Consider the following 11830-nt stretch of genomic DNA (forward strand, 5'->3'; position numbering starts at 1 on the left):
GGGTGTGGGCTGCCCTGAATTGCACACTTGTTTCAGTGACCTCATGTGCAGAATAACTGCACGGATCCTGCTGCCCCTAGCTTGCTGACACCCCACTTCTGCTCCACTCCCACCTCACCCTGGAATGAACACGAGCCAAGGACTGCAACAGAGGCAGCTCAGAGGTGACTTTCCTCTGTGTTTTGGGCATCTAATCTGGGGCACCTCCACTGCAACTCCTTCATGCCAGCCTAGTTGGCTTAGAGAAGTCTCAGGGCTACACAGAATAGGACTTTGTTTATGTGATTCAAAGTTTAACAAAGTTGGTTGGGCCCATCACTTAGAATTTCTTGACTGGGTTGTTTAGGGGGATTGTAAAGCTTGAGGCCTAGGGTGATTAAAGTATTTGACTTGGTTTTACTTTCAAGCTAAAATTTAGAATCCACTCGAGTTCTTTCTTCAGAGCTTCCAACATTAGCATGGCAAGTGGCCAGACCTCAATTCAAGCTCATCTATATGCTATAACGCTGAAGAGTTCCGAATGGCAAGTCATCCCTGCAGTAAGAATGGAAAACTCTTCCTTTAAAACATTATATGAATCAAACCAGGATCATATTGCAATTGTTACAATAAAATGACCAAAATACGAGTATTGTTTAGCCATAAAAATCTGAAATTGGATCCTGACCTACAGGCTATATAAGGCCCTATGTAAATACTGCCAGCATGAAAAATGGAAATCTCTACATACTGTAACCATAATAAGCTGTCGCTTCTCCTTCTCACCGAGTGTTGCTTCACTTTTTGTGGATTTTTATTATCAGGGTTTTGTTGAGTGAAGCAGAGAGTAAACTAAATACACATGGCCTAGAAACCACTTACGACTACTGTGTATAGATGGAACAGACTACACTGAGATTGCAAGCTGGTGACTTGTATTTCAAAACAAGTTTAGTCCTTCTTTCTGTGGTTGTGGAGATCCTTGTACGTGTCTCTTTACATTACCTCAGCAATGAGAAGTGAGGAGGGCAAAGAATGTGTCTGGATCAAATTTGTTATGGTTTTGGTTCTCACGAGATGAATACAATAAAATATTATGGGACCATACTTCTACCTTCCCCCCCTTTCCTCGGATGATTAGGCATGCGACTGAGATCATTCCTGATGGACTGATCCAGTGCCCATGAAGCTAATGGGTTACCTTTGGATCAGACCTTGTATATCATCTTTCAGCTTTTTCCATTCTGTAAAGCTTCCCTATATGCTTTAAGGAAAACATGGCAGGAGAGATGAGATGCATGGCAGTTTTCTTTTTTTTTTTCCATGTTCAGCCCTGGCAGTGAAATGAGCATTGGTGGTCCCAGTCTATCTTCTTCCAAGTGTAAATTTGTTCCATTTCCCAAGCTTAGAAAAACCTGGTCATTCCAAAGGGAAGCTGATATGTCAGGCTCTGGTATAAATAGCAGCAGGGTTCCCCCACCTCATTATATAGCAGTTCTTTGTTGTCATTTAATATTGCAAGTACTGTGGATTCAACATACATTCCCTTACGTCTGGCTTGGATGCAGAGATCTCGGGGGGGAGGGGGTCCAATTATGCAATAGAATCATAGAATATTAGGGTTGGAAGAGACCTCAGGAGGTTCTAGTCCAACCCCCGGCTCAAAGCAGGACCAACCCCAACTAAATCATCCCAGCCAGGGCTTTGTCAAGCCTGACCTTAAAAACCTCTAAGGATGGAGATTCCACCACCTCCCTTGGTAACCCCTTCCAGTGCTTCACCACCCTCCTAGTGAAATAGTGTTTCCTAATATCCAATGTAGACCTCTTTAAAATAAGTAGATAATAATTCTGTGTTATGGTGTGCGCTTAAAAGCCCCAGTCATGGTCTAGGCGTACAAAAAGAAAATCTCTGCCCCAGAGCTTACAATCTATGTAGAAGACAAGAGACAACAGGTGGATCCTGAGGGAGCCCAAGGAAACAATGAGCCAGTAGATTTCTTAATAATAGGATGGGCTAGAAGAGATAACAGTCAGTAGTCTAATAAGACTACAACAATTATAGAAGAGCTCTGAGTTCTCCAAGAGCATTGCAGAAAGGACTGTTCTGTCCTACGTGGTCTGATTTTTCTTTTAACAATCCAAATGCACATCCTCAGGTAGCGTAAAGCAGCATCACTGCATTGGCGTCAGTGAAGCCACACCACTTTACACCGGTGCAGGGTCTAGCCCGCCTCCTTTTAAGTGTAATAGGATGGATGCCTTCCCATTTTCACGTGGGGAAGCTGCCTAATTAAAATAGAAAAGCCTCTTGCTGGTGGGCCTCAGATGCAGGTATTGCAATTTTTGAACTGAGACAGCAGCGAATTTCCAGAAACCAACTTCTGACAAATGATTAGAGGTGACTGTGGATAAATGGAATTATCTGCATTGTAAATTCCAGCCAAGGTGCTAGGTTAGAGAATGCAAGCATGAAATCTGAGAAGACTAAGATACCTGTGGACTGTGAAAGTTGTTCACTTGTTGTCCAGTCATCTATCTGTGGCCACGTCTATACGATGCGCCATATCGGCGCGTTACAATCGATTGCTCGGGGATCGATATATCGCGTCTCATCTAGACGCGATATATCGATCCCTGAGCGCGCTTACATCGATTCCGGAACTCCAGCAAAACCAACGGAGTTCCAGAATCGACATGGCGAGCCGCGCACATCGATCCCGCGCGGTGAAGACGGGTGAGTAGATCGATTTTGGATAATCGATTTCAGCTACGCTATTCTCGTAGCTGAAATTGCGTATCTAAAATCGATTTTCGCGCGTCGTATAGACCTGGCCTGAGTCAAGAAGAGTTACTGAGTGAAACTCAGAAATACAACTTCTCAGGGTGACCTATTCCTGCAGGTTTTTGTCTGTGTGATTGTTTGAAAGCAGCTTCTCTTAGAACTCGCTTTATTTATTTGGAGGAGGGGGATTTTGCCCTTAGTGTGAAACATTAATAGGACTATAAAGCCTATTACTTTCTTAAGAATAGTAATGACTAGTGCCTTGCTAAGTACAGCAATGCAAAAAGCTGTGGAATCACTCATAAAAATTCAATTTTCATTTTAAATGGTCTCGGTCACTAAGTGAATCGTCTTGACTAAGATGTAAAATAGAGTCCAGACCCTGTCTGGTTTGTTAAAGGTCTCATTTTGCCTCCAGAAGAGTTAGCAATATCCTTTTCATTATAATATTATCAACTTTTTTTTTTTAAAGGGAAGCTGATCAGTTTCCTTCACTTGGTTTTGTTTGCAAGGTATTTGTGCATCTGTAACTCCTTTTATGAATTCTTATTCCCCCCTCCACACCCCCATAGGGAATCAACAGACTTGCCAAAATAATGATTGTAGTTCAACAAACCTCTGCAAAGCAGGAATTCTCTGTGTGCTGTCATTGTTTGTTTTTGCAGAGGAATTTGACGAATCTCTGGAAAGCAGGGAGACTGTGAGTGACACGATCAGGTTGAGTGGTGGAATGCAGATTACCTGCAAAATTCATTTAAAACTTCTTAGTTCACAGGAAGTTTTTCTCTTCCTCAATTTTCTAAACTGCTGTAATACTTTCAGCAGCATCTTAACAGAAAATAGTGTAAATTCCTGACCTTAATAAAGCCTGCTGGATTAGACACTTTCTCATGCTGTGACCAGGGGTGCTGGAACAATTTGTATAGTGGCGGGGTGCTGAGATCCATTGAACCACATTGTAAACCTTGTACATGATGGAAACCACTTCCAACTATGGGGTGTGGCAGCACCCCCAACATCCCTAGTTCCAGCAGCTATGGCTGTGACCTCCAATTCTATGTTCTCCCCAAGTAGCAACATGACCTACATTATTGGATTAGAGTATTGCCAACCTCATCTGTTGGAAAAAGTCTGAGCCTGCCCCTCAAAATGATTAAATTGCCTTAAAAATCATGATTTAAAAAAAATTATATTTGCCTTTTGGTTTCTGAGCCTATACGCTGTACTTGGGTCACATTTTCAGAGTTTTCTCTGCAACCCTAATGGCTAGAAACTTACTTTCTAAAAAAAGGAAAACCAAGCATCTCCTGTAATTACAGGACACCAGGATCTGGGGCCCTAAGAAAAACACCTACATGAGACTCATGATACAATCATAAGAGTTGGCAACATCGGGGTATAATCAGTGACAGAAGTAGGTTAGCCACCATGGACAGTTAAGGTGCTAAAGGAGCGCTCACGGAAGACAAGACAGTTGCAGAGATGCTAAATAAATTCTTTGCATCAGTCTTGACTGCGGAGGATGTGAGGGAGATTCCCACACTTGAGCCATCCTTTCTAGGTGACAAATCTGAGGAACTGATGAAGTGGGCTATAGCCCACGAAAGCTTATGCCCAAATAAATTCGTTAGTCTCTAAGGTGCCACAAGGACTCCTCATTGTTATTTTGAAAAAGACTAACATGACTACTACTCTGAAATCCTTCCCAGACTGAGGTGTCAATAGAAGAGGTTTTGGAACAAATTTGATAAATTAAACAGTAATAAGTCACCAGGACCAGATGGTATTCACTCCAAAGTTTGGAAGGAACTCAAATATGAAATTGCAGAACTACTAACTGTGGTATGTAACCTATCACTAAAGTTAGCCTCTGTACTAGATGACTGGAGGATAGCTAATGTCACATCAATTTTTAAAAAGGGCTCCAGAGGTGACCCTGGCAGTTACAGACCTATTTCTTTGATCCTAAAAATAGAATTTCAATATGAATGATCTTCATTCCTTGGACAGGTCCACTGTATTAAATTTAAATATAATAAGGATTAATTCAACCTGTCTAATTTTTTTTTAAAAAGCTACTAACTGTACAATGTAGTCCTAGAAAGTATATGCTGCACATAAACCAATAAATGCCAACTCTCAACAGAACAAACCTCTATTGTACATACCATCAAATTATAAGTGGATGAAGTAATGTAGGTAACTGGCAATATATATTTGTCTGTTATGCTGAACCTGCCTGAGCTTGCCAGTACACTATTCAAGGTTCATACCTGCTTTTCTATGTGATGAATATCCCACAAGAAAAATCGTTACAAATAGATTGTATTAAAATAGATTTTGCCTCTTTGTGTGAGATGACAAGTCTTTATTGAACATGTCACCCAGATTAGTAACATGATAAAATGCAATATGTGATAACGATGGGGGAGGGGCGGCGAAGCAGCTATATATCAAACAGAACAAACTCCTAGGGTAAAATTTTTCAGTGTGACTTAAGACTCAGTCCCATTTTTGGCATTTCGGCATCTAGGTCTCATTGAACGTCAATGGGATTTAAGCTTCTAAGTCCCTTTTGAAAATGGGACTTAACCTAAGACACAAAGGTGCTCTGAAAATTTTACCCTTAGGCAAGTAAATCAGGTATTTTGGTTGTGATCCCTCAAGGGTGATGCCATTCGGTCTGTGCACGTTTGGAGTCCTACTACGGAATTTGTATTTGGAACATACTTGAGAAATACATACTTTAATTACACGAATGCACTTTGCATTAGTAAGGTCAGGCTGGTTGATAAAATAGAAGGAGCATTATTCTTTCTCTTACCATGCCATATAGGGCCAGGTATGGTAGAGTTAAAGCTTAGAAGAATTTTGGATCAGGTTTTCAAGCCGAACTTTGAGACTGAAATTGGCCGTATAACATCTGTTTCTTCTGCACTGATTACCAGAAGGCACTGAGCGTGGTTCATTGTTCAGACATGTAGCTGTTAAGACTTTGGGTGACACCAATGACAGAGGCTGCCAGCATTGCTCTGCAATGGAGAGTGCTGCTGAAAAAATGCAATAACTAGTTTTCTGATGCTTCTGTGAGGTTGTTCCCAGTCACAGGAGAAATATATAATAACAGTGCACCTAAATGGACACACTCAGGGCTATGACTGTGGTTATAATTCACTATATCTATTTATATATGCACTTGATAGGAAGTTCCCTCCCCCAATTGTTTTGCTAGACAGATGATTTGCATATTTATTTATATGGGTGTTGTTGATTTGTCATCGCCAGAGGAAATAAATGAGCTCCTCTGACTAGCTGGATTCCATCATTCCCTATCTGGACACTGTATTTCAGTGATGGTTACTTTCAACCAAAGCCCTGGACAATGTGCAGAAATGTAAAGTGTGTCTTCCCCCAGGGAGCAGCATGAGATTGTTCTGCGGATGTGTGTTGAAGAATCCACGCCTGGAAGCAGAAGCTGGACTTCCAATGAATTCCCTTCCCTTCTGCTGGGGGAGGAGGAGCTGGCAGTCATCACACCATTGCTAATGGAGGCTCAGCTCCATCAGTGTCTGCAGCGTTGGGACCTTTATTCTAGATGGGCAGCTGGCTCAGTGCAGGTGTAATCAACATGGTGACAGGGGCCAGATGCCCATCTACGTTACAGCATTGTATGATAGGGGGCTCAGAAGGCCAGGCATCCTAGTAGTTAACACACCTGACTTCTGGCCCCTGGCCTCTCTGTTCCTGATCCTGGAATCTTCAGCTTTCTACTCACACCTGGGCCTTGGCCCTGAAGTGGGACATAGTAGGGGACCTCAGGCCCTTCCTCTTCACCGGTTCCCAGCCCAAGGCCATGTGGGAAGCAGGGTCCTCCCAGCAGTGAGTCCAAGTCTGCTGCCTTGTGCTGCTTGTTACCTATAGGTCCCTTCAGTTTGGGGCATGGCCCCTTTGCCAAACAGTCACTCACTTAACAAAAAGTGTCCAGAGGAGCAGGCCTGGCAGGACCATGGGGGGCGTGGTTGGAGAAGGCTCTGCTTGCTCCCTTACCTGCCTTGTGGTGCCCTCAGGCTTCAACTTCCATCTGGCTTCCTGGAGAAGGGCTCCCCTCTCCTGCCATCTGTCCACCACCTCTTGTCTGGGCTTCTGAGCTCCTTTTAGCCTGCTTCTCCAGTCAGAGCCTGCTCCTCTAGTCAAAGCATGCTCAGCAGGGATGGCATTACCTGTACCCAGTGTGAGGTTAGTATACCCAATCTTTGCCATTGCCATGGGTTAGATCATTGAGTCTGATGCTATTGACTTCACTGGGCTTTGGATCAGGACCTATAAAGACCACAAAGCATCACAAAATCTTGCATTACCTTGAGGACCTCACATAGACGTCTGAGCAGGAGTTGCAATCCAATGCAGGATTTTTTCCATGGGTGCTTGGATACTATGATGATGATAAATACGTAGGTAAACAGAAATTCCAAAACTACCCCTTCACAAGCATAACAGCAATCCACCTCCCAGAGTAAGTACATTCTTTTTTTTTTCTCTTAAAGGAGAGATGCAATAAAAGGTGACTGATCATCATGGAGTGGTGGTTAAATCAAACCCTTCCCTGTTATGCCTTGAACATAACTTTCTAACAGTAGCAATAAATCCTATTATTTCTAAGATTGATTTCAGAGTGTTCGTGATTCACTGGGGGTGTTCAGTGTTTGTATCCTGGATTCCCTGCTGCCAGATGGGGCTGGGTTAGACAGAACAAAACTTCTAAAGAACAATAATACACCTTGATCGATGCTGTTGCACTGTCAGCTGAAAAGGCATCACGCCGTTGTCTCTGCAGTGGTGAGGGCACTAGTCCAAGCTCCTGCTCATACAGGAAGTCAGTGGCAGCCCTTTTCCAAGTCACTTAGCCTCTCCGTGACTCAGTTCCCCATCTGCAAAATGGGGCTAATAGCACTGCCCTACCTCATAGAGTGTTGTGAGGATAAATAACATTAAAGACTGTGAAGCAGTCAGATACCATAATAATGGGGCCCCATATCAGATTTCCTATTTACCTGTATTTCTTAAGCCCACTGGGGCTTGCCTATACAGCTCATAGGTACTGACACACAGACAGCTAGTTCAGAGGAGCTCTCTGTAGGCCCAGCAGCCAAAGATTCCATGCTACCCTCCAAAGAAATCCTGCCTGCTAGAGCTTTTTTTTTTATTTTAACTATTTGTTTGTTGTAGCACCCACCAGCACTCTCTAGCCACACAGGAGAGGCAAAGGCTTGGGGGTTTAAAGGGATTCAGCCGTGATTGAAGCAGTGCTTGGTGCACAGGAAACTTTAGCTCTGAACTCAAAGGTAAAACTCCCACTGACCATAATGGAGGCAGGATTTCACCCATAGTATTTGCCATGCTAGTTCAGACAAATTGTCGGTCTCACCCTGTCTTTGGAAGTGGTCAGCATGTAAAGCTTCAAGGAGGGAAATCTCCCCACAACATTTAGATTGTCATTGTCATTTTCTCAGGGCAAGGTTTGCCTTTTTGTTCCATTTTCTGTGCACCATGCGCACTTAATGTGCTGTCTGAATAATCGTAAGGCACCTGTCCAGTTGTGCGAATACTGTGACATTAAGGGAGCAAATTCCTTCCAGGAAAGGGAAATGTTTCCACAAAGTTTTGCATGGCTGGAGTGCTCAGCAGATGGTCCTGTAAAGTCTATCAGTTCAGAAGAAAGTCCAAAGCATAAACTTCACTCTGTAACTTTGGATTGCAGCCATTCAGTTTCCATCCTTTTTCTTTTCTTTTCTTTTCTTTTTTTTTTTTTTAATCCAGCACCTCCTTTCCTACAGTACTTGTGTTGCTAGTGGTAGCCAAAACAGGTGATGTGATACATTTTATTGGCATAGGAAAAGACTGAAATACTGAGGCTGTCAGGCTGCATAACAGGCTCTTTTTTGGAGAAGAGGGATCTATGTTTGTTAGAATGCGTGTATGTGTTGTGCTGTGTCTCTTTGAGGATCTAGCCAGCTACTGATAGGTCTATGCTTTAAATAACTGTTTAGTCTTATATGTCTCCATGTGATCATGCAAGATGTATTTCAAATACATACTTATACTGCTTACTTAGGCACAATTCAGAAAAAGCATATGCCCTACTCAGAACAGCTCTTTGACTTCAATTGGACTTAAGCATGGAGCTTAACTTTAAGCACATGCTCAAATTTTCTCCTGAAGAAAGATGCTTTCCTGAATCAGGGGTTTACGCATATGTAGCCCTGCTGACGTAAGTGGATTAATGAGCATAATTTTGCCCTGTGTTATAATGTTTACAAGTTTAAAGCAGGATGGTTGTCAGTGCATGAGGTCTCAATGTGCAATGCATCCTTCCAAGCTGTAATTAGGGGAGAGTCATATTCTATCCTGCACTAATTGCTTTCTAGGGATTAGAATGGATTTCCATTTCAGTGGCACTTGTTAATGGAAATTCAGTGTCTAAAGACACAAATATGTTGCTCTGCTTCCATGGCACATTCTTCCTTAGTTCTAATGAGATCTGATAGTTCAACGTTATTGGTACCTATGGCCAAAATAAATGCTGTATTGGTATATGCAATATGGCAGAGAGTAGTCCTGCTTCTGATCTCTCACTAGTTTTACATGGCATAATTCCACTGTCTTTAGTGGAGTTACTCCAGATTTACATCCAAGGTAGTACATTGTGGGAGCCCCAGTCCTGGATCAGGACACCTTGTTCTAGGAATTGTACAAACACAGAACCAAAAGACAGTCCCTGACTCAAAGAGTTTACATTCTTTGTGTCTGCAATATCCGAAGAAAAGAAACCTAGGTTGTTTAGGGACAACAGTAAAGAGATCTTGTAAATAACTGAGCTCACAGAGAGTGGCCAAAGATGATGTCTTTCAAGTGAAAATATATTTTCTCCAACATTGGAAGAGCCAGCTGCTGCTACGGTATGTTGGTTTTTGATGCTTTATCAACTCGGGCTGCCCGCACAGAAGGGACATTGACAAATCCATTTGTTCCAAAGATGGTTGAGTGAGTTCTGCTTCATTGCTAATGATGCAGGTCAAGTTGAACTGCTTTATTTCCTCTTCTGCCTGCAGGTTGTTTATAAGAACGGATTTCAGGGGCTGCATCATGACTTTTAGTAGGTGAACAATAAAGACAAACTGCCGTTCAGTTCATGTGCAAAAGCAAGATTCATGCTTTCAGTGATAGCATGTGATCCGAGGCATCCAAGGCTCATCTAGCTGTTTGCAACCATCAGTAGTACTGTTTATCGTTATGCCTGTGTTAGTGTTTTGTCTTTCCTCACCCATACCTATTTGTTTCTCTATGTCTTGTCTTTTTAGATTGCAAGCTGTCTGGGGCCAAGGTCTGTCATTTGTGAGGTGTTTGTACAGCTCCTAGCACGGGAGGGGAGCTGACTTAGCTGAACTCTCTAGGTGCTACCACAATGCAGATAATTATAGAATTGAATCATAGAGTCATAGGACTGAAAGGGACCTCAAGAAATCTGTGAAATAACTAGTGATGACAACATGGGAGGAAGCAGGGTCTTGTGGTAAAAGCACTAGGCTTGGGCGTAAAAGATCTGGGTTCAATTCTTACTTCTGTCAGACTTTCTCTCTGACCATGGGCAAGTCATCTAAACCTTCTTGGTGCCTCATTTCTCCATCTTTAAAACAAGAGAATAGCCTACCCTCTTTCTATCTTGTATACTTAGACCATAAGATGTTCGGGACAGGGGCTGTGTTAGGCTGTTTTGTGCAACTGCTTTGCACTCTGGTGTCTTGAGTGCAGCTGGAGCTGCTCAGCTCTGTTTGTAAGACAAACAACTAAATTCTAGAATATGGCATTATTTCACACAAAGAAAACTGCCAGCATTTTAGGTCAATTGCCAGCTGCTTTGATTTATAAATAAAACACTTCAATATTATGCTCTAAAAACTTCAATCTCTGCCATTTGGGCTAGATGCTAATTTTGTTGTCCTAGTTTTACGGAACATTTAATTATAGGTGATGTCTGGAGAAGTCTGTGTGGCTGCTTTGGAAGCTGCTCTGCTTACGATGGTGCTGAAATGAGTCTGCTTGGAGAGCCCTTCTGCAGCATTTGAAGAGATGAGCATGGGAAGGTTGTGTGTGCTTGCGATGAGTTAAGTGATCTGAGAGGAGACATAATGTTCTGGAGGATGCAAGAACTGCCATGCAGGAGACCTGGGACATAGTAGCCAGGTACAAAAACACACAAAGGATTCTGTCCCCCATTCCACCTCTTTGTGGTGGAAAATGATGTCTGTCTTCTTCCTAGTATTCCTGCCAGCTTATTAATGGAACATATCTCAGAGGAGGCAACATGTTCCTAACCCCCAGGTCTGCAATGACTGCTGCTTAGTGTGGCTGGGCGTGGAGGAGCTGCTAGTGCAGTAGATGAAAAAGTGGTTGGCCAAAAGGTAGGAAAGAACTGAAAGCAGAGCACATATTGTGACATGGCAGGTGGTGGAAGGGGCGATCTCTCGTTTAGATTTAAGAGTGTGTGCGTGTGTGTGCGTGTGTGTGTGTGTGGCTTGCAATTCCTTTCCCCACTGTGTGTTTACTACTTGACTAACAGCTTCTCCTGTGTCCTTGACTTTCTTTAAAAGAGCCTCTTGGCCAGAAAGAGGCTGTGTGTGTGAAGGGAGGCACGTGTGGCCCCTTGCCACCTGTGTCTGCATTCGTCTCCATAGTCCTTGTGAGGAGGCCAGGTGGTGCTGTGATTAGGTGTAGGTCAGTGATGCATGGGTGAGGGTTCCCTGAGGGCAGGGTCACTTTCAGAGGGAGGCTGTATAAGTTGGTGTAAGAGATTGCAAGCCGGTGCAAAAGAGAGACTGAAAGTGATGTGTATGCTATGAAATACAATCAATAGAAAAGTGCAAATATAAGCTAAAATCTCCTCCAACACCCAGAACACTTAATATATCATTTCTATTGCCATAGTACTGAGAGCATGGTCCCACTGTGCTATGCAGTAAACAAGCAGAACAATCCCCACTCCAAAATATCTAAGGCCCTCAGTCCTGCA

This window comes from Chelonoidis abingdonii, chromosome 13 (genome assembly GCF_003597395.2).
Source record: "Chelonoidis abingdonii isolate Lonesome George chromosome 13, CheloAbing_2.0, whole genome shotgun sequence".
NCBI classification, from domain to species: domain Eukaryota; kingdom Metazoa; phylum Chordata; order Testudines; family Testudinidae; genus Chelonoidis; species Chelonoidis abingdonii.